Below are 26,736 nucleotides of genomic sequence, written 5' to 3' on the forward strand. Positions count from 1 at the left end.
GAAGCGGGGGCTGGAGGCAAGCGGGAGGATGAAGTACAGCAAGCTAATTGCTGTGTCAGACATGTGATGTCCCAGACCCTAGAGCAGCCCACGCAGGAGGAGAGACAGATACCGGCGCTGGTGCCGAAGGAGCATGTCAATCACAAGGGGATTGACACTCTGCAAGAACAGCTCACAGAGTGCCTGGCCTCCAGCATCCTCTCCTAGGACTCCAGGCTGAGATCAGACACAGTCTTTCAGGGGCTCAGGCTTCCACTGCTTTCTGCAGAAAATCATGTAACGGCTAAAGGGCCTGGACTCCTGAGTCACCAAGTGTGGGGTTGAGTTCTGGCTCATTAGCTGCACAAGTCTTAATAAATGACTGAATCTTCCTGAGTCCCTGTTTCTTCACCTGTAAAATGAGAATACTAATATCTACCTTAAAGGTTTGCTGTAGAAATAAAATGAGATCACTAATGTAAACTAGTCAGTAGAAAATAGCCTCTGACCCCATTTTATGCTGCTTTGTGTTCATGAGCGGAAGGCTATAAGAAATTGCAATAGGCTAATGAAACAACTATTCTTTCATCCACTTTTCTCTTGGTCAAACGCTCCTGCCCAAACCAAATTACGACCTTCTTTTTTCCCCTCACAGATTGCTTTTGTTTTCCCTTTCTGAGTGCGTTCTTTTTCATTTTATAATATTGGTGCCCTTAAAATGGCAGTGCTGCTATCTCCTTAAGGGAACGATAAAGAATTGACTACTAGATCAATCCTTGGTGCATTTTCTTTCCACTATTTTTAGTGCACACACAAACAGGGTTTCATCTGGTTAGCCTGTGGCCACATGTCAAACTTTTTTGTTAAACAGTAAATCCGTGGGATATGAATAAATGCTATTCATACAGAATCCAGAGTCTATGTACAAGCAAATTTGGAAAACACCCAGTCGAGCAAAGTTTTAAAAATTTACTTTAGGGCCCTTCCAAGCCTTTACTTTGCTGATATGTAAAAGAACAGGATAGGATTCAGTGTTTCCCAAACTTATTTGCCTGTAGAACCCTTTCTGCCAGGTTGGACCACTTGGAAGGGCCGGTACCTTGAAAAGCTTCTCAAACTTTACTGTGCACGTGGATCCTAGGGGCTCTTGTTTAAATGCAGATGCAGTTTGGAAGCTCTGGGATTGGGCTGAACACTCTGCATTTGTGCCAAGCACTCATGGGATGCTGATGTTACTAATCTGAAGACCACACTTGGAGAGTCAAGACCCTAAAGGGCTATCACATGGCACAGATGTTTGGGGAAATTCTCTTTACTGGGAAACAGCAGAAGAATCTAGTCTCAAATCAAACTGTGTTTGGGGCAGTGGAAAGAACACTCACCAGGAGTTGGAACATCCAATTCTAGGTGAAACAGGAGAACTGGCCCCAGCTGGGTGAACTTGGATAGGACATTTCTCTTCTTCAGACCTCGGTTCCCTCATCTGTAAACATGAGTAGGAGATGTTGCATTAGTAATAATAATTAGCCCTATAGAGTTGCTGTGAAGATTAAATGAAATTTTGTGAACCAGCACTTAGCAAAATCTCCAGCACTAAGCCAACACTGGTTAGAACGTTAAGCCACCTTTACATTGAAGCTAAAATTTTGTGTTGGAATCACACTTATGGTTGCCACAACCCTCTTAGTTTTCCACAAAATATATAGCTCGGCTGTGTTGGCCCAGACTCACCTGCCTCCTCTGCCAGCCATTGCCTAGATGGGGTTGAGCAGATGCAGGTTGTCCCATGTACTGACGGACTGTCAGAGGCTGCCCAGAGCCCCGTGCTGAGAAGGATGCTCTCAGGGCTCAATGGGAAATAGCTCCTAGGCCAATTAACCATGTCTGCTATGGGTGTTGAGAGGAACAGCATATGCCATCCACTCTTGCTCCCCTGGGCCCCGCTCCCCACTTTGCTTATAATCATACAACTTTTATAAAATGATGACAGCCTCCCTCCTCATGCTCAGCCCACACTTAAAATGTCCTCTTTCTTCAGGGCACAAAGCCAACAGGTAGCCATGCAAGTAGCTATTGACCCCACTCTGCCCTGCCTTCCCTACATTTGAGTCTGGTCTGGGAGCTCAGGCCTATGTTCTAGGACCAAAAGGGGTGACTCTCCTGTAGGGAGGCTTTAAGAGGTCCCCTGAGCCTTAGGTTTTTCCTAATCTCACAGATATCTGATTGTTCCCCAACTGGCCATATCACCATTCTCTATTTTACTGGGGTTGAAAGGATCTTCAGGCCACTTCAAACATGAGTAAAGCCATCGATGCCATGCTCAGTGACCTCAGTCTTCAACTGCTTCTGCCCTAGCCCACATTGTTCTAGCTCCAAAGGCTCCCACTTCAGTCCAGGCACCTTACCCCCCCATCTAGAGAAGTGGTGCTACATCCTGTTCCTCAGACCAGAAGCCTCCGCATCATCATGGATGCTTTCCTTTCCCTTGCTAACTCATGCCTGGCCAATCCACATCCCATTTGCACCAATGTGGGAAATGACAGGCGCCCACGAGGCTAACATACTTCACATCACCATTCTCAGATTCATAGAGGTGAGCCTGGTACCTGCAAACTGCCCCCATCCCTCCTCCCTGGGACCTGATGGATTGGCTCAGGGGTCAGCCTGAACCCCAGCTGGACCATGCAGTGTCCCTTCCATGGAAGTGAGAGAGAAGGCTACACAAACTCAAGAGCTGTCATGGCCTTGCTTCCACCCCCCACCTCTCCACTCCCCACACCCCACCTTCCCCGCCCCCTAGGCACATGGGGAGGCAGAGGAAGCCAATCTGTAGATACAAAGGAGAATGCAGAAGGTGAAGGAAGAAAGGAAAGAGGAGAGACAGACGGCCCTGGCAGTAATGCTTCTCTGCCCAGGGTTCTGTCAAACACCACTGTGCCTTAGTAAGAAAGCCCTATTCTGCTTAAATCAGTATTTGGGTATCTCCGATTTAAGCAACTACAAAAATTCTAACCACAAGTTCTCCCAATTCTACAAGAGCGATATGGCTCAATCTGAGAGTTTGTTTCCTTCTGAACTGGCCCCATCCAGGATACTACCCTTCACACCTAGATGGTTGCAGTAGTCGTCTAGTTATCTGGTTTGTCACTTTTATAACATTATTGTTTTTCTAAAATTAATACCCAGGAAATAAACATGAAACATGAATGTAATTTTCCTACTCAAAGACAGTCCAAATTCCCCATACTTACATTCTTAACTCGTTTGCTCACTATTCGAAGTTCTTGTAGATTTCAAAAGCATGCCCAATAGTCACTACTCTTAAAGTAACAAAGAAGGTGATACAGCAGATGCTGCAAACTGGCTCATTCAATGTTCATTCCAGCCCCTTCTAGTACCTTCCAATCCTGAAGAGGCTGGAAAGTAAAAGACTGCATTTCCCAGATTCCCTGCTTCTGGAGTTCTGGGTGCATTTAGTTTCCACCAATCAGTATATATATGAGGATGATATGGAACTGAGTCAGACAGAGAGAGAGAGGTAAGGAGTATGTTTCCTCTCCTGAATTCAGAGAGAAAAAGAATGATGGTTCTGGAAGTTCTCTCAGAGAAGTAAGGAAACCCTTAGTCCATATAGTCTCCCTTCTCATTGGCCCAAATTAGACCATGTAACCATAACTGCATCCATTGCTGTGGTGAGTGGATGATATTATGTCAATTAGTGTAAGCCTGAGGCAGAGGTGTCCCCGCTCCTAGAGCCAAGAGTGGGGACATTTCCCTCACCACACATGTAAGCCTTATAGAAGAGGTGAACACTGAGATATAATCCCAGATGATGACAAATAAAAGAAAGATGTTGGAATGGGAAATACCATGACTGCTTCTTCTCAGCTATAGTCTAGGCCCCTCCAGGGCAAGAATCTAGTCCAGTAGTTCTTCCAAAATGCTTCAGTAATCATTAATTTCTGTTTCCACTGGGCTTAAAGTGACATTGACTAGCAGGTATCTGTCACTTTGTTTTCCTCTTTAGCTCAAATTGCCTCTCATCTGTGGGGGCTATGAAAAGTGGACAGAGGCGATCTATGAAAGTGTCAGTTAGAACTCAAGTTTGTGAATTCCCTTTGGTGAATAAAGCATCATCTGTATTTTCTATGTTAGTGACAGTCTAGGAGTTGCTGTCTTCAGTGGAGTTAATGTTCCCAGCATATCTCATCATGATGCCAGCTGTGTGCCTTCACTAGAAAATAGAAGTGAATAGGCTCCAGCAGCCCCTACCCTGGGTAAGCTTATACTTTGATGAGGAAGAGAGTCATTTACCAAATAAACACATGTCATTACTTATATGCTAATTGCAAGTGCTCTGAGTGCCAGGAAGGAAAAGCATGGTCACTAGAAACACCTTATGCCTCAGCCTTTCCCTGTGAATATCGTACTTCACTTCCTTGGACCAGCCGCCCCCAACACATATCTACCCTGGGCATCATTTCTGAGGCTGCATGGCCAAGGCCATAAATCTGTGCCCTTGTTTAGCGTGGCATGTCCTCTCCCTCTAATCCAATCTTCCCTCTGTGTGTTCTCGGTGCTCGCTCATTCGGTTTGACAGCTATTTAATAAACCGATCTGCTTGCCTTTGACATGAGGCAGAAGTGGTGGGTGTTGAAGAGCTGCGAGGCCCTCGTGGACAAGGAAGCCCTTTCCCACTCAACACTCTTCCAGCTCAGTACAGATAAATTGTGGAGAACTGGAAATTAACCCAAGCTATCTTCTTTTCTTAAGAAAAAAAATCACTGGAGACCCAAGAAGCAGAGCAAGTACCATAAGTGAAAGAGATGGCAGAAGAAATCACATTTCCTGGCTCCCAGGGCAGGGGTGAACCCAGATCAGGAGCCTGGGAGCCTTCCTTCAATCTAGCTTTTATCACTTCAAAGCAGAAGGTCTTAAAGGAATGCCCTTTATGATGGATTCTGTCTTCAAAAACATGAAAGAAAGGGCATATTTTCTTAAGCCCAGTTGCTGGAAGCCAAGCAATTTCTCCGAGGTGCTTGGGTTGCAAATCTCCGTAATCAGGATGCAGTTTAGTGTGGCAGAAAAAGCACTGGTTCCACAGTCAGCAAACCATGCCGGGATTCTGGCTGCCTCTCACAAGCTTTATGACTTTGGGTCATTTTTCTCAGCTCTCTGACCCTCAGTTTCCTTCTTTATAAAATGGGCATGCCATTCACCTCACAGGGTGGTCATTAGGATTAGATGAGAAGGCATACGGGAACACTCATGGTACATAATAGTTGCTCAAAGAATGGTAGCTAATTTTATTGTTTACTGATCATACTGAAAAAAAAGCAAATCTGCTACCCATTCCATCTCCAAGTAACTATGTATTCCTGTTTGTTATTGGTGTATCATATAGAATATGTTTACTTGCATTGCACTTGCATTGGTGGAGCCCATGATCTATTTCCTCTATGTTTTCAACCTTGATCTTAGGGTGCAATATCATTTCTCACATTCTAATGTCTCTTTAAACAAAAAATGGAAGATGTACAAGCCAGGTCTGGGTTATTTTTGAATAGGAAGTTTAGACCATTGGCTTAAGAGTATGCAATCTCCCCTGAGAGTGGATGTGTCTCTCTGGCTGGGCCAGTCAGAGCAGATGTGGTTTCAAGACTAAATCTAGGTGGGTTCAACAGCTAAAACTGAGAAGAGCCAAGGGGTTTGAGTCCAAGCTGTTCTTCATGGACCAACAATGGTTCAAGGTAGAAAGTGAAGTTTGGGTGGCAAAATCCAGGAGCAATGGTTATGCCAACTACCAAGTATGACAATTCCAATTATATGTTCAGGAATTCGGAAAATGATACTGGGTGGTTCCAGGAGCCCAGAGAGTCTGCAGCAAGCTGGACTAGGTTCAGGGCTCCAATTATTATCTGTTCCTTATATACTGTAATTCTAACAGGTAGGCCATGGTTGTTTTGGAGGCTCCTGGGCATCAATGTCAACTCCCTAAGTCAAGACCTTATGTTATCCGACAGTTTCTGAAATATCTATATATTATTCTTTCCTCGTTGCATGGTTATCTGAATAAGTAGCCAAAAGGAAGGACTGGAAAAACTGAGTGACTGGGAGAATTACTACCAAGTGACTGGGAAAATTGCTGCTGAATATGAATGCTGTGGCTTTGCAGAATTGTTCTTTCAAGGGACTTGGCCTATATTTCAGTCAATTGTTTCCATGTCTGAGAATAGTCAGGAATCTTGAATTTTCACTGGGGTTGCTGTCCACAGGCTTCTGACCATTCATCCTTGACTTCTTTTGGTTGCACATATTAAGTAATGCTTTTGTTTGTTGCCCAACTCTGTCAGCCCTAAGAGCACAATATTCTGTCAACTACCTCCATCTCTCCATTGGTCTGTCCTCAAGGCCACCACTCTGCCTTTGCTGCTTATTGCAATAGTTGTGCCCACCTTGCTTCTGATGGTTAAGAGCTGCCACCTGCCCTCTACGATTCTGGGATCTGGTCATCCCCGTTGCTCTCAGGAGCTCAGTTTCATATTCACATCTCCTATTGGAAGCTCTGGTCCATGAAGACAGTCACCATTGAGCTGCATGACAATTCTAGCACATTCTCTGGGCCCTCCTCCCAAACTTGGTCAGTTGGTAAGTTTCCTGGCCTTATGAAATATACCTGTTCCAGCATACCCAATTCTTCCAGGCTTTTGATTCTTTCCTTCCTATCTGCCACGGCAGTTCTGCAGGTGCTCCTTCACTTAGTGGAGGCCATCACTTTTCTCAAGCTTCCAATAGCCATTCTAGCAACCCATTAGCCCTGACTTCAGGATCCTTGCCCAGGTGTTAAATCCTAGATACTGGAGAGTTCCCCATACTAATACACTCTTCTGTATCCAACTTTATTTCCTCCTCTTTTGATCCTGCACATGCAGGGCCCATGCACACTTCCCAGGACCCACCAGTACATACTAGCTAGATCCAAGCTTTGACACTTGTTATCGGTCTTATTGCCAGTAAGGGGGACAGTGTGAGAGGCAGTGGGATCCTGAGTGAGGACAAACATTGTTTTGTAATTGTTTCACTTGTGCTTTTCGCATGATCTTCAAGCAAGGGGAGGGGTACTATTTTCTAACAAGTAACAGTGAGCCACTTACACCAAGTGGGTTCAGGGTTATTTAGGCACTCAAGATTTTCATAGCAGATATTTCACACCCAATTATCAGGGTTTCTTTCCTTCTGAACCAGAGTTCTGGCCTTTGGGAGGGAGACTTGCTAGGCTGAGAAGTCAAACTTCTCTTAAACCCACTTCTTATGAACTGGTGGTTAATCATCCTGAGCTGGTTATAATCTTCAAAGAATCCATGCATGCAGCAACAGCCACTTGGTGCCACAGTCTTTGTGGTTACAACTTTCCTCATTCCACTCAAGTTCACCAACTAATATGTCCCCATCCACTGATGTCCTAACCACATCCACCACCAGTACAAGTTGTAACCATCATACCACGCAGCCTGCTAAGGACTGTTCATGCTCCACATCCCACTAAAAACAGGATCTCATTGACAGCCCTGGCTGTTTATCTAGCCTTAAAATCCCATTTTAAATTCCACGTTCTAGGACCAATTGTAGTTCCATCTTCTAGAAACAAATGCTGAAGTGGAAAATTATGTGCAGAAAGTTTACTGGTATATACTCTCAACAATAAACCTGTAAATAAATGAAGAAGGCTGGATTGGAAAGAGGGAGAAGCTAATCCACAATGATGCTGCAGCTGAGGCTTTAGCTAATTCTATGAGGAGCTTTGGAGAAGGAATGGCTCTTCGTAGTGTCTTAAAGTGAGGCAAGCAGGGCAGGTCTTGGAATCTCTGCACTGGACAGTTATTTGTTATGGCCCAGCCCTTGCGAGGGAAATGTCTGGGCAAGGCAGTTCCCTGTGGCCAAGGGCAATGCTCAGTCGGAAATGCAGGTGTGGGTTATCCTAGCAGCTAGGGAATGGGCATGTCAGCCTTGAAGAGGGCAGCCAAGCAGAGCACCACAGTATTCACTTCATCATGTAACCAACATCTCACTTAAGATATAACACATTTCTGTCACCCTAGAAAGTTTCTCAGACCATTTGTTGTCAACCTCCAGCCACCCAACCTTCCACCTCCCTACCACCAAGAGAAAACCACTGTTCTAATTCTATCACAATAGGTGAGTTTTGAAAGTTCTTCAACTTTATATAAATGAAATCACAAAGAAAGTAATCTTTTGTATTTGGGATGTATCTTTTTTAGATTTAATCAGACTTTTGTGAATGTCAGTTTTTGAAATTGTTAGTCATATTCCATTGTATGAATGCACCACAAATTGTTAATCTGTTTACCTGTTGATTGACATGTTAGTTATTTTCAGTTTCTTGCTAGTAAGAATAAAACTGTCATAAGCCTTCTTGAACAAATCTTTGTATGAAAAAATGTCTTCATTTCTTTCAGATAAATATCTAGGAATGAATTGGTGGCTCATAGAGAACATGTGTTCTCATTTTTGTGGTTTTATTTCAAGTCACTTTAAACAAAGTGACTTTTTAAAATAAACTTGAATGTGGCCGGGCGTGGTGGCTCACGCCTGTAATCCCAGCACTTTGGGAGGCCCAAGTGGGTGGATCACGAGGTCAGGAGATCAAGATCATCCTGGCTAACACTATGAAACCCCATCTCTACTAAAAATACCAAAAAATTAGCCGGGCGCAGTGGTGGGCACCTGTAGTCCCAGCTACTCAGGAGGCTGAGGCAGGAGAATGGCGTGAACCCAGGAGATGGAGCTTGCAGTGAGCCGAGATCACGCCACTGCACTCCAGCCTGGGCAACAGAGCAAGACTCTGTCTCAAAAAAAAAAAATTGAATGCATTATATACACTCTATATAATACACCAATAAACTATTTTATTGAGGTATAGTTGACATGCAACAAATGGCTCATATTTAAAATGAGCATTTTCGTCATCGTCTCCAAGTTCCCTGTATTCTTTGTAATCACTCCTGTCTATATCCCCATCCCCATCCCCCAAGCAACCACTGATCTGTTTTCCCTTACTATAGTTTGTATTTTCTAGAGTCTTAAATAAGTGGAATCATATAATATATACTCTTTTGGGAGGATGTTTTTCTTTTTCATTCAACATAATTTTTCCGAGATTCATCGATGTTGTTGTATGTATCAATAGTTCATTCCTTGGGAATGTGGTGTTTTTTGTTTGTTTGTTTTTTGACAGAGTTTTGCTCTTTTGCCCAGGCTGGAGTGCAGTGGCGTGATCTGGGCTCACTGCGATCTCCACCTCCCAGGTTCAAGCGATTCTCCTGCTTCAGCCTCCCAAGTAGCTGGGATTATAGGCACCCACCACGCTCGGCTAATTTTTGTATTTTTAGTAGAGACAGGGTTTCGCTATGCTGGGCAGGCTGGTCTCAAACTCCTGACCTCAGGTGATCCACTCGTCTCAGCTTCCCAGGGAATGTGTATTCTTAACAGTTAAAGAACTGATCAACAGTCATCCAAAGTAATTGTCCCCTTTTGCACTCCCACTAGTAATATATGAGAGCTCAATTTGTCTACATCCAGTTGACACACTTTTGGTATCGTCAGTCTTTGTAATTACAGCCATCTCAGTGATTGTAAAGTGATAACACACTGTAGTTTCTCATTTGTATTTTCCTGGTGAATAATGAAGAGTTTGCATGTGTTCCTAGACAATTTGTGTGTTTGGAAAATGTCTACTCAAGTCTTTAGCTTTTTTATTGTATTGTTTGTCTTTTTATTATGATTTGTTGGTAGTTCTTAATACACAAGCATACCTCAGAGATAGTGGGTTTGGTTCCAGATCACCACAATAATGCAAATATCATAATAAAGCAAGTCACACAAATTTCTTGGTTTTCCAGTGCATATAAAAGTTATGTTTACATTGTAGTCTACTAAATGTGCAACAGCATTCTCTAACAAAACAATTTACATACCTTAATTTAAAAATACTTTATTGCTAAGAAATGCTAACAATCATCTGAGGCTTCAGTTAGTTGTAATCTTTTTTATTTTTGCTTTTATTATTTTAAATTGACATGAAACAATTGTACATATTTATAGGGTATAGTGTAATATTTTAGTACATATATACAATGTATTATGATCAACCAGAGTAATTAGCTTACCAACCACCTCAAACATTTGAGTCATAATCTTTCTGCTGGTGGAGGGTCTTGCCTCAATATTGATAGCTACTGACTGATCAAGTGACTGTGGCAACTCCTAAAAATAAGAGAGTAAAGTTTGCTGCATTGATTGACTGATTTCCCGTTCACGAAAAATTTCTCTGTAACATAAGATGCTGTTTGGTAGCACTTCACCCACAGTAGAACTTCCATCTAAACTGCAGTTAATCCTTTCAAAGTCTGCCACAGCCTTACCAATTTAGTTTTGCATTTTAAATTATTTGTCGTCATTTTAACAATGTTCACAGAATCTTCATCAGGAGTGGATTCTACATCAAGAAACTACTTTCTTTGCTCATCCATAAGAAGCAACTCCTCATCTGTTCAAGTTTTATCCTGAGACTGCAGCAATTCAGTCACATCTTTAGGCGCCATTTCTTGCTCTAGTTCTCTTGCTGGTTCCACCACATCTACAGTTCCTTCCTCCATTTAAGTCTTGATCCCCTCAAAATCATCCATGAGGGCTGGAATCAACTTCTTCTAAACTCCTGTTAATATTTGTGATGGTTAATATTAGGAGTCAACTTGATTAGATTGAAGGATGCCTAGATAGCTGGTAAGGTATTGTTTCTGGGTGTGTCTATCAGGGTGTTGACAGAGGAGACTGACATTTGAGTCAGTGGACTGTGAAAGGAAGACCCGCCCTCAATGTGGGTGGGCCCCATCCAATCAGCTGCCATTGCAGCTAGAACAAAACAGGCAGAAGGTGGGATGAGCTGGCTTGTTGAGTTCTGGCTTTCATCTTTCTCCCATGCCAGATGCCTCCTCCCATTACTCCTATCTTTGGACATCAGATTCCAGGTTCTTTGGCCTTTGGACTCTTGGATTTAAACTAGTGCTTTGCTGGGGGCTCTCAAACCTTCAGCCACAGACTGAAGGCTGCACTGTTGACTTCCCTGCTTTTGAGGCTTTTGGACTCAGATTGAGACACTATTGGCTTCTCTCTTCCCCAGCTTGCAGATGACCTATCGTGGGACTTCAGCTTGTGATCGTGTGACCCACCTCTCCTTAATAAGCTCCCTTATATATAGACATATATCCTACCAGTTCTATCCCTCTGGCGAACTCTAATACGATGTTGATATTTTGACCTCTTCCCCATGAATCACAAATATTCATGAATCACAAATATTCTTAATAGTATCTAGAATGGTCAATCTTTTCCAGAAGGTTTTCAATTTACTTTGCCAGATCCATCAGAAGAAATCACTCTCTATGGCAACTAGAGCCTTACAAAATGTATTTCTTAAATAATAAAACTTGACAGTCAAAATATCTCCTTGGTCCATGGGTTCATTAGTTGCAGATGGATGTTGTGTTAGCAGGTGTGAAAACAACCTTAAAGTCCTTGTACATCGTCATCAGAACTCTTGGGTGGCCAAGTACATTGTCAATGAGCAGTAAGATTTTGAAAGGAATCTTTTTTTCTGAACCATAGGTCTCAACAGTGGGCCAAAAATTCAATTATCTATGAACAAATGTGCAATGAACAGATGTGCTGTCATCCAGACTTTGCTATGCCATTTCTGGAGCCCAGGCACAACAGATTTAGCATCATTCTTAAGGGCTCTAGGATTTTCAGCATGATAAACGAGCACTGGCTTGAACTTAAAATCAACAGCTGCATTAGCTTCTAAGAAGAGAGTCAGCCTGTCCTTTGCAGCTTTGAAACCAGGCATTGACTTATCTTCTCTAGCTATGAAAGTCCTAGCTGGCATCTTCTTCTAATATAAAGCTGCTTTGTCTATATCAAGAACTTGTTGTTTAGTGTATTTACCTTCATCAGTGATCTTAGCTAGATCTTCTGGATAACTTGTTACAAATTCTACATTAGTACTTGCTACTTCACCTTGCACTTTTATGTTACAGAGATGGCTTCTTTCCTTAAACCTCATGAACCAATCAACCTCTGCTAGCTTCCAACTTCTGCAGGTTCCTCACCTCTCTTGGCCTTCATAGAAGTGATGAGAGTTAGGGCCTTGCTCTGGATCAGGCTTTGGCTAAACGGAATGTTGTGGCTGGTTTGATCTGCTATCCAAATCACTCAAACGTTCTCTATGTCAACAATAAGGCTGTTTCACTTCCTTTTCATGTGTTCACTAGAGTAGCCCTTTTAATTTACTTCAATAGCTTTTCCTTTGTATTCAGAACTTGGCTAACTGTTTGGCACAAGAGGCCTATAGCTCTGAGCCTATCTTAGCTTTTGAGATGCCTTCCTCCCTAAGTTTAACCATTTCTAGCTTTTGATTGAAAGTGAGAGATGTGCAACTCTTGACTTTGAACACTTAGAGGCCATTGTAGAGTTATTAACTGACCTAGTTTCAAAATTTTGTGTCTAGGGAATAGAGAGGCCAGAAGGAGGGGTGGGGAAGGAGAGACAGAAAGAGAGAGAGAGAGAGAGAGAGAGAGATGGGGAAACATCTGCTTGGTGGAGAAGTCAGAACACACACAACATTTATCAATTAAGTTTGCCATCTTATTTGGGCACAGTCTGTGGCACCCCAAAGCAATTAGAATGGTAACATCAAATATCATTGATCACATAGCACCAGACACTATAATAACAATGAAGAAGTATGAGATACTGCAGTAATTACACAAAATGAGCGCATGCTGTTGGAAGCATGGTGCCAATAGACTAGCTCGATTCAGGGTTGCCACAAACTTTCAATATGTAAAAATCACAATATCTATGAAATGGAATGGAGCAAAGTGCATTGAAACAAGGTATGCCTGTATTCTGGATGCAAGTCCTTTATTAAGCATACACATTGGGACATTCCTCTCAGTCTTTGGCTTTCATTTCATGTTTTCAATGGTGTCTTTTAATGAGCAAAATCTTTTAATTTTGACGAAGTCCAATTTATTATTCTTATTCTTTTATGGTTAGTGTTTTAGTGTCCTGTCTGTGGAATCTCTGCTCATCCCCAGGTTGTGCAAGTATTCTTTATTTTCTTCCAGAAGTTTTATTGAATTAGCTTTTAAGTCAAGCCACTCTTAATGCCACATACGGCTATTCACACATAAGAAATCTTTGGTAAACGTGACCAAGCAGTGGAGTACAGAAAATGCGAAGGAGGTGGCATTGGGCAGGGGCCTTGAGGACCACAATAGCAATGTGGTACCCAGCCCGGACAATCAAAGTCTCCCAAGTGCCAGGGAAACGTCCTCCTCTGCAGCTGTAAACTCGAAGCTTCTCTTCTCCATTAGAGCCAGGAAGGCCAGCTTTGCCTTTTAAAAAGGGGACCTGCAAATGGAATTCACACAGTGCCATGACCCTTGATGTGCAGTGTGGCAGGCTGTGGCAGGCCAATTTGCTTCCACAAGCACAACGCACATTCACAGCTGAGAGCTTTCCTCTCCTGCCCTTTCACACCCACCGCTTCCAGCAAGGCCTCAGCCTCCTCTTCCTGACAATGTTTTGATATGTTGGGCTGAGCCTCTACAAGGTCTCCAGCTCATTTTTGGCTTCTGAACACACTTCTTTGGTCTTGTTTTCAAGGAGGTCAGCTTCAATTCTCTGTGACTCTGGCTTCACTCATTCTCACTTTTCAAGATTGAATCCAGGAGGCTGGCTACTGACTCTGTAGCTTCGTGTCCTGTGGCCTCCAACCCCCTGAAGCTCCTCACTTGACTTTTATATCTAGATCCCTTTCAGGATAAGATGAGGAAAGCCTGTACCCTGGAAATTGTCAGCCCCGTCTAAACTCTATTTACGAAAAATCGGCCCAGTCCTCAGTCCTTTGCTGCCTGGGCCATGATTTGTACCTTGTGATACCTGAGTCACAGATGATTGGGTCCATGAAAGTCACATGACCAAAGATCACATGATCTGGGAGCACCAATAAGAGGCTAGACAGCAATCTTCCATTGGCCCAATGAAAAGGTAAGGTCCTCATATGATCAAATTCTTTCCCTTGAGAATTTGAACTAAAATACCTGGAAAGAATTTGCCAAAATGCAGTTGGAGAGGAGGCAACATATAGCAAGAAACAGGTTAGGTGGCTGGAAAGTGCCACGTGTAAGTCTAAGCAACAGAGGAGCAGAGACACTGAGCAAACAGAGGAAGCTGCAAGGTAGAAAGAACAGAGCACGGAGCAGATAGAGTCAGAGGTACCAGGAGAAGATGCTGGTCTTATGTATGCCTCAGACCCCAGATCCCACAAGCAGCCTTCTGCCCTGTTGTGTTCCTACTGTCAGCCTTCACAGCTATCAGGTATCTTGTGAGGATCTCTGTTTTCATCACCAAACAAGTTTGACAGAAACAGGAAGAGAAGAGGGGTGAGGCAGTGAAGAAAAACAAAATGAATCTAAGTAAAGTGAAGATGGTGGTTACTGATCACTCCCCAGCATAAACATTTGGGGACATGTTTAACATGACCTCACTCCATTTCCAGCAACACCCTTTCATTCCAACTTGCCTGTGAAGGTCAGTGAGGAGACGCCCACTAGACCTGTGAGGAAGGTAAATGCATTTTCAATGAGCTGGAAAATCTGTGTCATTGACGAGTGGCTCCTGCCTTATCCATTTTTGGGATATTTTAAAACCAAATCTTTTAAGTGCTTACTTCAAGGAGTGGAGTCCGGTTGGGCAATAAGAATTCAGAGGAACTGAATTGTGGCTTTTGAAAATCGCTGTCTGGCTGCGAGTATTGGACACTCTGTAGCATCTTTGCAAAATTCTGCAGTGTCAATCCTGAGAGTAAAGTGCTTTTTGTAAAAACCACATATTAAGGGAGTGACATTCTGATAAAGGCAGTGGTCACTTTATGCCCACAGAGCAACACCCACAGAAGATGGGTATTTTCTAGATTATGCTAAAGGAACACAGATCACAGCTACATGGTTTGGATGTAGTCAGCATTCCCACTCAGTTATGTGCACGAGCCAACCACAGGGATGAAGTCAGTGAAGTTTATCACACACATACACACATACACACACACACACCCTCTCCTTGAAAATAGAGGACAGATCAGAAAGGCTCAGCAACAACTAGTTCATGGGAATTAGTTATTCAGCAAAAAGCTTACCACTTACTATGGCTACCTCAGGTGACAGTAAGAAAAATCACAGCAGCAATGAGCAAGGAGTATTCTATCCCGTCTAGGATACTTCATTTCCTTAGTATAGGACTAAATGAGGAGAAAGGCTTCAAGGTTAAAGTAAAGGATGGCATTTGAAAGCACAGGTAGATAACTGAGACTCACAGAATCTTCTTCCTGGGTGTGAAAAGTATCCCATACTCAAAGAAAGTTTGAGCTGGAAGAAACTTAAGCAAACCTAGTCCAAGTCCCTTGCTTAACAGGTAAGGAAGATGAGACACAGAGACCTTTGTGCAAAAGTAATCATTGGTTCTAAGTTTTGGGGCAGAGATTATAGATAATGGCATTCTGTATAGCACTGAACACATCAAGACAACTACTGTGATAAAAATCACAAAACATAGGTAAAGAGCACAGAGGCCCAAGTCAAGATTGAATGTCAGCCAGTGGCTCCCAGCCGAACATGATTAAAATGTTTGTTTATTGTGCTTCTGTTTGAAAGTCAATATCCCAAACTAGTTTTTGTGTGTTCAAAGTGTGTGGAACAGTCAGCAACATTTGTGTCATGGGAAATGTCTCAGCAATGTAGAATCTTGGACCCCAGCCTTGACCTGCTGTCTCACAGGCAGGTCCCCAGGTGATGTGTGCACAGGATAATTTGAGCATCCCTGTGTATTCAGTTTTTAGAGCTGCTCTAACAAATTACCACAAACTTCAGTGGCTTAAAACAACAGAAATTTATTCCTTTAGTCTGAAATGAGGGTGTCAGCTTTGTCACACTCACTCTGAAGGCTCTAGGGTAAGGGTCCCCAACCCCCAAGCCACAGACTGGTCTGTGGACTGTTAGAAACTGGGCCACACAGCAGGAGATGAGCAGCAGGTGAGGGAGCATTACTGCCCGAGGTCCGCTTCCTGTCAGATTAGCAGGGGCATTACATTCTCACAGGAGCACCAACCCTATTGTGAACTGCACATGTGAGGAATCTAGGCTGCGTGCTCCTTATGAGAATCTAATGCCTGATGATCTGTCACCGTCTCCCATCCCCCACAGAGATGAGACTGTCTAGTTGCAGGAAAACAAGCTCAGGACTCCCACTGATTCTACATTATGGAGAGTTGTATAATTGTATAACTATTTCATTATATATCACAATTTAATAGTAGAAATAAAGTTCACAATAAATGTAATGCATTTGAATCATCCCAAAACTATCCTCCCACAACTCCTGGGTCTGTGGAAAAATTATCTTCCCTGAAACCAGTCACTGGTGCCAAAATGTTTGGGGACCACTGCTCTAAGCAACAATTCTTCCTTACCTCTTCCAGCTTCTGGTGGCTCCAGCAGTTCCTCAGTTTGGGCTGCATTTTTCCAATCTCTGTATCCATTCTCACTTGGCCTTCTCTGTGTCTCAAGTCTCCCTCTGCCTTTCTTTTATATGGACTCTTGTCATTGGATTTAAGGCCTTCCTGGATTATCCAGGATGATCTTATTTTGAGATCCTTAATCACATCTGCAAAGACCCTTTTTCCAAATTAGGGGACATGCATAGGTTCTAGGTGGACATATGTCTTGGGGAGCCACCATTGAATTCACTACAGCATTATAGGGGTCAGTGAGGTACACAGTCTCTAAGATTCAAGGGCCTGTCACAGGGAAAGAGAAAGGGCTAGATGTCACATTGTGGGAGATGAAGTTCTGCTCCTAAGCTTCCCCTACGTGTTTTAACTCATTCAGCAAAGACTTCTTGGGCTTTAATTGTGGGAGAAAAAGAGTGGAGACGGAAAAGGCCAGAGAAATTCTTTTGCAGAAGCCTCCCTGAGGCCTCATTGGAAGAAGTGCACAGAAGACAGTAAATTAATTCAGCTTATCCTGAAAAGCACTGTTCTCTGGCCACGAGATTAAAACCACACAAGCATTAGAAGTTGGTCTAAAACATATCTCTTTTCTGTCAGCAAAACATTCTCCTCTTGCCCTCTCTGTCTAGAGCCCCCCTCTTCCTCCCAGCCCTTGCCTCCCCACTGCTGGGTGCTCAGCCACTCCTAGCTGGGGTCAGCTTCAGCCTGGGAGCATATCCTGCAGAAGAGCCTCCTCTGGCTTCCTCCCCATCCCCACGTCTAAGGGCCCGGCCTGTCAGGCTGTCTTGACGCAGGTCTCTGTGCTAATTAGGAGCATTATCACTTTGCCAAGAACACAGACCCAGGAAAAAGCCTCTGTGAAATGTCCTGGACATCAGCGATCCCGACTGCAGGTGGCTGAACTCTGGCATCTGCCTGACAGCACGCCGCCTTGGTGCTAGCAAGACCTGAAAGCTACGGAGTTATCCCAGTGCTGGGGAAAGGACTGCATCTCCCTTCAGAATTGCATGAACCAGTCAAAGGTTGATAAAACCCATATAACATAGGTATACATATTTTAAATTGTGGTAACATATACATATAATAAAATTCACCATCTTAACCCTCTCTCTCTCGCTCTCTCTCTCTCTCTCTCTCTTTCTTTCTTTCTTTCTTTCTCTCTCTCTCTCTCTTTCTTTCTTTCTTTCTTTCTTTCTTTCTTTCTTGAGATGGAGTTTCATTCTTCTTGCCCAGGTTGGAGTGCAATGGTGCAATCTCGGCTCACTGCAACAATCATCTCCCAGGTACAAGTGATTCTCCTGCCTCAGCCTCCCAAGTAGCTGGGATTATAGGCTCCTGCCACCACGCCCAGCTGATTTTTTTGTATTTTTAGTAGAGATGGGGTTTCGCCATGTTGGTCAGGCTGGTCTCAAACTCCTGACCTCAGGTGATCCGCTTGCCTCTGCTTCCCAAAGTTCTGGGATTACAGGCATGAGCCACTGTGCCCGGCCCCATCTTAACCATTTTTAAGTGTGCAGTGGCATGAAGTATATACCTACATTCTGTTGTGCAACCACCACCAGCATCCATTGCCAGAACTTTGTCACCTTCCCTAATGGACACGCCATACCTACTAAACATAACTTCCCATTCCCTTCTCCCCCCAGCCCCTGGCAACCACCATTCAGTGTTCCATCTCTATGGGTTTGACTAAGTAACTCATGTAAATGCAATCATGTAGTATTTGTCTCTTTTTTGTCTGGCTTGTTTTACTTAGCATCATGTCCTCGAGGTTTACGTTCTAGCATGTGTCAGAATTACTCTCTGTTTTTAAGGCTGAATAATATTCAGTTATATGTATGGGCCATATTTTGTTCATCCATTCATCCATTGGTGGACACTTAGATTGCTTAGGGCAAGGATTCTGTAAAATAAATATTTACTTTAAATTCTGAAGTCCCTTTAGCAGGAGGAAGGAAAAGTCTAAAAGGCCTAAAACTGCGCATTGAACAAAAATAAGCCCATCTTTGACATCCACTGAGAACAACTTGCCAAATTTGGAAAAGGAAAAAAGAAATCACCTTCCTTTTTAACTCTTGCAGAAAGCCCCGGGCTTTTCTAGAATGAAAGGAAATCTGGGCACGCTGGGAAACTCAGTAGTTTGGTTGGCTGAGTTATGCCATTTGTCCAAAGAGTTAAATGATTCTCAGAGTTAAAAGGCAATAAACTGCATTTGCCATTCAAATGAGACTGGATTATTTGGATGGAGTTTTGAGAATTTTGAAGTGTGCCTCAAGGTCTTGGTACAGTTCTGTAGAGATGACGGGGCAGGGTAGGGCAGGGGTTTTCTTTAGTTACTGATTCCCTGAAGTTGGGTCCTCCGTGAAGGGACCTCTGATGCCTGGTCGTCCCAGGCACATAATTTTAAAAACACTGATTTGAATATGAAGTGGAAAGTATACTGCCCCTACTATTGGATACCTTGAAAGTTGCTCTAAAATTATTTTCTTAATAAAGTCTTATTTACTTCATTATTTTTCTTGCTTTTGTTAAAACTATCAATATGTTTTGAAAATACTGGGTTACTGAAATTCTCGTTGATTAGATAATGGGAAGGGATGCTGTTGTGCAAAGAGAACAAGAGATGTCTTTCATTTAAGAAAAAAGGAAATTATACATTGTATTTATTTTTCCAATGGATAGTTTCTACTGCTCAATTTTATTATTAAAAAAATATGTGAAAAGGAAGGCTCATAAATGCTAGGACAAATAGTAACTCAAGTAATGGGGATTCCCCAGGGGGCGATTGGCTGCATTCCATCTTGGTGAGAGAGAGACCTGTGGGATACCATAAGCAAGGGAGGCGTGACTTCTGAGTGGCCAGTGTGAGTGGTCAGGAGGGTATTGCGTCTCAGACTGATGGGCCCTGGGAATACTAAACCAGTGCCTTAACATGCCCGTGAGCCTAACTACCCACAGTGGAGCACAAAGCTGGGAAATACAGCCTCCCCACCCCGTCGATCATGCTGTGCTAAATGCACAACCAGACAAACTTAGGGAGTGTAGTTTGCAGGATCCAGAACCTTCTAGGATTTAGATTCCTACAGCTCCATGTAACCTCCCTTCTTCTATTTCCTCACCTATAAAATAGATATACATATGCTTACCACCCACCCTGGTAAATGAACCCAGATTGCCAAGGGCTTGGCACTTTCTACAAACACCAAAGTACCTAATGACTCTGCCAGCTCTGCACTGAAAAGAAAAATCATTGAGGTTATGAAATGATTCCTGAGGCACTTGAAGTGGCAGCCTGTCTGCAAAGATCAAAGGGCACTTGGGGCCTCCAAACAACATTATGACCATTTCAGCTGGGCCCCAATTGTCTCTTTTAAAGTGAGCTGCCTGGGACCCAGTAGTATCCAGTGGCTAACAGCACTGAAGCCAGGAGCTGAGGTTGTTAGCACCTATTTTCCGCCTTCAAAATAAACCAGAAAACTCACGTTCCAGCATGGAATTTTACATAGAGGGTGAATAGCTGGTGGTCTTGCTGGTGGTCGCCTTGAGTTATCAAGTTCCAAAATAAAGGAAGCAGGACAGGAAGGTAAATATTAATCTTGGGAACCTAATCTGAAGACCGCTGATTCTTTCTTCCAAGGGGAATGGAAAGGCATTTCTACCTATGTCTGTCTCCCCAGGGTTCAGGTTTCTCAAGAAAAATAAAAACCAGAAAGAAGAGTGTCCAAGCTTCAGCGATGGAGGAATGGAACTGCTGTCGTGCAATTGTATTTACACCGTGGGCTCACCGGCTACCAGTGTTTTTCTCTCTGTGACTGGTGGAGAGGCTTAAATAAGGTCCCATCATTTGTATTTGTAATTTTTACTTTGCTTATGTATTCCTTTCATAGTAACGGCCCCAGTCCATTCTCACATCATTGCTACTTGCTAGAAATAATAATGATAATAATGACATTTATGGCTACCACTTATAGCCCTATTCCTGTCACCTTCCTACAGGCAGTACAAGCATCATCTTGCCAAAGTACATGAGCTAGACCCAGACTGCCTGCTCCACACTGTGGAATCTGAACCACCTTAGCAAGATTATCATGTGAGTCCACATTGGAAAAAACGTGCCAGCGTGTTTAACGGCATTGATAATACTCTGAGTGTTAACTCTTGGAAAACTTCAATACACAAAGGGAGTGGCCTTTTGGATGGCATATTATAAAATAACTCCACACTAGAGTAGCCAATCTGACACTGCTGCCAGCCTCTGTCACCCACCACCAACACACACACCATTGTGTTCTCGCCAAATCTCATGCTTTACTCTCAAATTTCCCCTAGCAGGCTACATTCTGTATCTGCTCTTAGGGGCAATGACCAAAACAAAACTAATAGTTAAAAAACTGAAAGCAACGTGGGTCAGGTGCAGTGGCTCATACCTGTAATGCCAACATTTTGGGAGGCCAAGGTGGGCGGATTGCTTGAGTCCAGGAGTTTGAGAGCAGCCTGGGCAAATAGCAAAACCCTGTCTCTACAAAATATACAAAAATGTGCCAGGCATGGTGGTGCACGCCTGTAGTCCCAGCTACTCGGGAGGCTGAGGTGGGAGGATGGCATAAGCCCAGGAGTTTGAGGCTGCAGTGAGCTATAATTGCACCACTGCACTCCAGCCTGGGAGACAGAGCAAGACCTTATTTCAAAAAAACAACAAAAAAAAGGTGTCCCAAAAAAAAGAGAGTCCTAGAAATAGGACGCTGTCTTGTGCTTTCCAGTCAAGCACCTGACCCATCTCTCTGTGTTACTCTCTGCTCTTGCCCCACATAGTTGGCAGGAAGGCTCCGTCAAAGGGTCAGTCTATGGTAGATTCTATAAACCATAGCCTGACGGGTCTGAGTGACTGGGCTTTACACTGGAATTTTCTGTGGCAGCCCCTTCACCCCTATCACCACAGCCTTCCTGCCTGGCAGCTGCAGACAGAATATTCCCAATAGTCAAAGCCCAATAAGACTCAGTTCTCTGAGGCTCTGGGCCTGTCCTGTCTGATTGCTTTAGAGCCAACAAGGAAGGGTTTACTTGGCCGGCTAGGGAGGAATTTTTACAATTAAAAAAAAAAAAAGTTGTCAGTGACAAAGCCTTTAGAATTCTGGAGGATTCCTAAGGGTAGCTAATTGGAAAAACCATTTGCCCCCTTTAATGACTCCCTCCCTCCCCTTTCCCAGCCCCCAGCCTTATCCGAGAGCAGCCACCCTATCTGTAAATGGCGACCATGGAAAATGTACCCTGGCGACTTGGTGTGAAAGATAGGCAAGGCTCCTAAAAAATCTTCTCGGAGGCTTATCACCTTCTTCTGGCTCCACAGCGGGCTCGGGCTCTGGGGCTGGAGGAAACTGCCTGTCTGTGAGCCTAGACAGGGTCTCATCAACAACTGATAAGGCCCTCTGTGAACAAGCAGGCTCTGTGGGGCTTACTCTCCTCTCGAATGCCAGAGACATTTGTAGGAAAATCTACAGGGTCCAGCGACCTCCGAGAAGGAGGCCAGGGAAGCCTGCAGTGTCAGACGTGATGCAGGGCCGCCCTGCCCCCACCTGGGAAGGGAGGAATACCTGGAGGTCACGCCACAGGCCAGGGCACAAATGTCTGATGGCCAGCTGGACCATCCAGGCACTGACAATGCTGGTTTACCAGATGAATTAATCCCAAAATAAACTCCAATCTACTCAGACACAAAATAATCAAAAGCTCCTATCATCAGAATTTCTACAATGACAATGGATATTAAAATGATGCCCCTCATACTACAAGATCTTGACGCTCCTTCTAAATCAAACCAGTTACTTCAACAAAAGGCACAGCACTGGGAAGGAAGAAATCAGATTTCATACTTCAGTTCTGCCCTCTGAATATCCATGTAGCATTAGATAAATCAGTTTACCAGGAAACTGCAAATAAAAATATTTGCCCAGTCTGGCTCTCATTATGTGAAAGAGATCTATAAATAAATGGTAGAATGCTGTATAAATAAAATATTCTTCTGTTAAAAAATACAATTATTTAGACCATTTTGTGGCCAGTGCACCTATACACTCTCATTCTTTGAAAATTGCTAATTCCATACTATGCAGCCATAAAATGAGTTCATGTCCTTTGTAGGGTCATTGATGAAGCTGGAAACCATCATTCTGAGCAAACTATCGCAAGGACAGAAAACCAAACACTGCATGTTCTCACTCATAGGTGGGAACTGAACAATGAGAACACTTGGACACAGAGTGGGGAACATCGCACACCGGGGCCTGTTGTGGGGTGTGGGGAGGGGGATAGCATTAGGAGATATACCTAATGTAAATGATGAGTTAATGGGTGCAGCACACCAACATGGCACCTGCATACATATGTAACAAACCTGCACATTGTGCACATGTACCCTAGAACTTAAAGTATAATAATAATAAAAATAAATAAATAAATGCAAAGAAAACTGCTAATTCCAATTTAGCATGGTGAATTCAGTGGGGAAAATGTGCACTGAGTTCCTGTGCACTGTGAGGACACAAAGAAAAGATATAGCTCTCATACAAAGAACTGTGATGTCAGGCAGAGACATGTGCCATAATACAGGTACAAACATATGCTAATGGGGAAACCTGGCAGGAAGACTGCTGAAAAAGTCTTGTGGAAAAAGCATGATCTGAGCAGATGTGAATGAAGGGATGGCTTTGACTAGGCATGAGCAAAACCACAGCACAGGGCAGGACAGTGAGGCAGGCAGTGGTCGGGTTGGGCTGCGCAGAAAGATGTAGGGAAGATAATGAAGGGTGGTAGGCAGGGACCAGGCGGATGGGCTCTGAATGCCAGGCTGAAGATCTTGGATTATATTAGGTAGCGTGGACAGCATGAGACATAGGACAGACTGGAGGTGGGAAAACCAGCCTCAGGGAACCAGGTGGAAAGTGGCAGTGCGAGTAGACAGAGGGGATGCTCAGAAGCAGCTTGGGCTGTAAGTTAAATCTCTGATAACCCAGATAGGCACCATTCTCCTTCCTTTCTAATAAATAGGAGGTTACTCTACTCAGCATGCATTTCTTTGCCTGGAAAGTTCCTCAGCCTCATTGTCTGTCTTGGGCCACTTTACTATTTCAGGTGAAGCTGATTTCCTATTCTGGTTCTACATCAAGATATCACACTGGGAGAGAGGGGGAAATGGTTAAAGAATGTAAAAAGAAAAGGAGAGTAAAACAGGCAAATGATTTTTAAAAAATAAGATTTGTATTCCTACAGAAGGAAATAAGTTTACTGTACAAAATTTAGAAATCATAATTAAAGTATAAGACATGAAAATCACATGTATCCAGAGATATCTACTATTAATACTTTAATGGATAGCCTTCCAGTATTTTTTCTGTGTGTATGTGTCATAATATATATTTCTGTGTGCATATAGTTAAAAAATAGGTCAGGGACTGTTATAGTACTACTTATGTGATCACTGCCTGGTGTATGGCACATACTGAAACTTAACAAATATTTATTAAAGTAATTGATTACATGAATAACTGAAGACATTGTTTTATAAACTAATTTTTCACTTAATTAAATTGTATATTATGGACACCTTTCCCTTTTTAAAATGGTCTTTTAATGGCTACATGATACTCCATGTCTGCATTTACCATGCTTTAATTACCCAAGCACCATATGGTTGGGCACTTATTTTAAACAACACTGTGTTAAAAATTCTTACAGTTAAAGATGAACATTTATATTAATTTTCTTAGAAAAAAATAATAAGGGGAGATTTGCTATAGCAAAGGGTGTGCACATTTTCAAGACTTTTGATATTTGGTGCTAGCTTTTGATATTTTACCCTTGCTGATTTGCCCATTAAACACATGTATCATGCTACTTCCCACGTGCAGTAGATGTAGACTTCTTTCTCTGACATAATAGACTGACAGACGGCAGATGTTATTTTTCCCTTCATCTTTGTCCATTTGATGGGTTAGAAAAAAGTATATCATTTTAATTTTCACTTATTTGGTTACTGTGATCTTGAATTTAGTTATACTTTAGTTATACTTTGGAGAGGGGTAGATTTGTTTGCTGTCTTATTCAGTTCAAGCTGCTATAACAAATATACCATAGACTAGGTGGTTTGAACAACAGACATTTATTTCTCACAGTTCTGGGGACTGGGAAGTCCAAGATCAAGGTGCCAGCAGACCTGAAGTCTCGTGAGGACCATTTCCTGTCTGCAGGTGGCTATCTTCTTGCTGTGTCTTCACATGGTAGAGGGCAGAGAGAGAAGAGCAAGCTCTTTCATGTCCCTTCTTACAAGAGCACTAATCCCAGATGAGGGCTCCACCCTCAGGACCTAATTACCTCTGAAAGGCCTCATGTCCAAATGCCATTACATTGGGAATTAGGATGTCAACATACGAATTTTGGGGACACAGATATTCAGTCCATAGCATTTGCTTGTATCTTTTAATTACCTTTCTATGGTTTTATTTATTTGTAAAGAATTACGTACATTAAAAATATTAACCCGTCTTCAAAAATACCGTAAATGCTTTTTTTCCAGTTTGTCATTTTGTTTGTAGGTTGTTGTTTGTTTCTTTGCTATAGAGTTTTAAATTTTTACATTCGTGCATTGAATTCATTGATCTTTCCTTTATGATTTCTGTCTGTGACATCATGCTTTAAAAGGTCTTCCCCACCCTAAGATTCAGTGTGTGCAGCAACTTCATAGGGTATAACCATGGCAAATAAAGAGAATTGACAATGTAATACAAAAAACTTAAGACTAGATATCAAACAATTCAGATATTAAAAGTATCTCCATCATACCCACCATGGGGAACTTCTGGGAGACTGCTTTCTCTTCTGCTTTCAACCTCCAGCCACTCTTCTGGGCTGTCTCCCTCCACTTTGCCATCCTACTCCTCTCTTTCCTATTCCAGGACCAGCTCTCTTCCTTCTAGGGATTGCCCTGGGAACCCAAGCTTCAGCTTGTGAGGCAGAGCAGTTCATTACCCTCTGCTTTACTCGGCCTTTGGGCCATGCTCTTTGGGATCTTTCTTCACTAAGGTGATCTGATAAGTCACTGCACAAGACAATGAGAGATTTCCCCCCACAAAGTCTTCTGCCAATTTTGAAATTAACCTTTGTTTCCCAAACGCACAGTCAGATGTATTTTCTGGTGCTTATTTGATGAGCCAACAGATGGTCCTGTGGGCACAACTGTGCCTTGGATTTCACTTGGAAATCAACTTTTCAAAAACACATTTGGCCAACTTTGTACTTTCTCCAGTGAGGGTAGTAAGAACTAAAGAGTATTGATTTGTACATCAACACCTATTTCCAAAGGAAGCAGAGGAAGGCTGTGGAGGTGATTCAGACATTTCTGCAAGTGGAGGAGGTAGGGAGTAGAGAGCTGATTGTATCAGTTTTTGTTTGTTTGTTTGTTTTTCTGAACTAGTCTTGTCACCTCAGCAAAAGTTGACAGTTTCCTCTCAGGGGCCCTTTATGTCATCACCAATCCACCCCTGCCTCCATTAGAAAAACGTTAGCAGGACTCCAAAATGCTGTGCAGACATGACCTCACAGGCTCTCAGATATAGGGCCTCATTTTTGGTTCGATGATTTTTTTCTTTTTCCTTTCTTGTCTTGCCACATGAGAAAGCTGCTTTTAGAATGCATGGGGCAGAACTGTCTGCTATTTCTTATTAGTGTAGCTTCTAAGAGACCTGAGAAAACATGATTACAGCCCATTGTTCAAACAAAGAAAAACAGGGATCTAAAAACAGTAAAAACAGTGGTTTGGACCATGTTAACTGCCTTTTAAAAAACACATGCCAATAGAGGGTGAAGAAAATCAATCAGTAAGATGGCTGCTAAAAATGTTTTAAATGAAAAATGCCTAACTATATACACCCCATGTCTTCCTAGCTTTTTAAATTGAGCATTTTCCTGCCTTTGGTTCCATAGTTAATGCCATTCCCCAGCTGTGCGTTTGCAATTAGGAAGGAAAGAAGTGTGGGATTAGTTGAGGCCAATGTAGAAAGCAGGATTATTGTAGATGATAAATCAGAGGTCTATGAGTTTTTCCTACATTTTGCAGT

At 42.9% G+C, this 26,736-nt stretch overlaps 1 long non-coding RNA gene across 1 annotated transcript in view; it reads right to left on the minus strand.

Annotated features, from left to right (window-relative positions):
- LOC105534344 overlaps positions 1-26,736 on the minus strand; it is a 70,477-nt gene that overhangs the window by 27,684 nt on the left and 16,057 nt on the right. Inside the window, exon 2 of the long non-coding RNA XR_001005255.1 lies at positions 1,362-1,462. This is a non-coding gene — a long non-coding RNA (uncharacterized LOC105534344). The remainder of the gene's footprint in view (positions 1-1,361; positions 1,463-26,736) is intronic.

This window comes from Mandrillus leucophaeus, unplaced genomic scaffold (genome assembly GCF_000951045.1).
Source record: "Mandrillus leucophaeus isolate KB7577 unplaced genomic scaffold, Mleu.le_1.0 Scaffold100, whole genome shotgun sequence".
Lineage (NCBI taxonomy): Eukaryota > Metazoa > Chordata > Mammalia > Primates > Cercopithecidae > Mandrillus > Mandrillus leucophaeus.